Genomic DNA, 1,007 nt, shown 5'->3' with positions numbered 1-1,007 from the left:
TTTATTGCAGTGATGTTGCTTCTGTTTATGGACAAAAGCGTCCTCTTTCTTCTGAAATCCTGAATCCACCAGAGTGCACTTATATACCTTCCAGTTTTGTTCTTCTCTGTATATTCTAACCACATCAGCACAAGAGTGCTTCTCTTGCATATATATATATATATGGTTGTCCTTCAAGGTCAGAGCTAACATCATTGTTACTGAAACTATCTTTGATAGGTTAGTGTGGAAGATAGACTGACTGACTGCCAGTGCATGTCCAGAGTTAGGAGCAATCTATATGACAAACACTAGAGGTTTATCATATTTTTGTTGAAAAATCATCTAGGTTTCATGAATTTACCTGCCAGCTCCCAGTCTTCTTTCCCTTTGTTGTCTTTATGGGAGTTGAATGAGATTAGGCAACACTTGATGGAAGCACTCAGATTTTAGCATGATTTGCTTGTTTATATGGGTATTCCACCATGGAGAATAACAGTGCTAAGATGATTAATTAACTAAATAATCAATATTAATCAATTAATTGTTTTAACATTTTTGCTATACTTCCAGGGATTTTTTATTAAAAAAAATGAAGGTGGGATTTAAATAGAAGTAAATATACTGAAATAAACTGTAAGGTTAGACTGCATTTTCTATCATTCCACCACAAATTATGCAGTCATGTTTCCTGCCTTTGGAGAAATCACATGGGTCAGCACACCCACAGCACAATGGCTGAGCCTCACCCTGGGAAAACCATCTTCATGATCATGGTTATCTCCCCTGCCAGGTAAGTATAATTCTCACTATTAGCTATGCTAATTAAGGCTGATGGGAATTATAGTCTACAACATAATTGGGAGGGGTGCAGGGTGTTCACTCCTGCATTGAGATGAGGACCCCCAAAGTAGTTACAAAAGCTTTTAGAAACAGCATTATAGAAACACATGATATTCTCTAGCCACCATTCAGTGAAGCCACAACCACAAACCATAAAACCAACTAATAAGGTACCATTACAGCAC

General features: G+C 37.2%; 1 non-coding gene across 1 annotated transcript; it reads right to left on the bottom strand.

Annotated features, from left to right (window-relative positions):
- Nucleotides 1-616: 616 nt before the first annotated feature.
- Nucleotides 617-780, bottom strand: LOC149310014 (U1 spliceosomal RNA). Its single transcript, XR_016282046.1, has one exon. It is a non-coding gene; the product is annotated as a U1 spliceosomal RNA (small nuclear RNA).
- Nucleotides 781-1,007: the final 227 nt, after the last annotated feature.

Source organism: Sceloporus occidentalis, unplaced genomic scaffold (assembly GCF_023333645.1).
Source record: "Sceloporus occidentalis isolate IW3139 unplaced genomic scaffold, rSceOcc1.0.p SCAF_7, whole genome shotgun sequence".
In the NCBI taxonomy this organism is placed as follows: Eukaryota; Metazoa; Chordata; class Lepidosauria; order Squamata; family Phrynosomatidae; genus Sceloporus; species Sceloporus occidentalis.
Note: the sequence above shows the minus strand (reverse complement) of the source record. Positions and strands in the feature narration are given on the sequence as shown.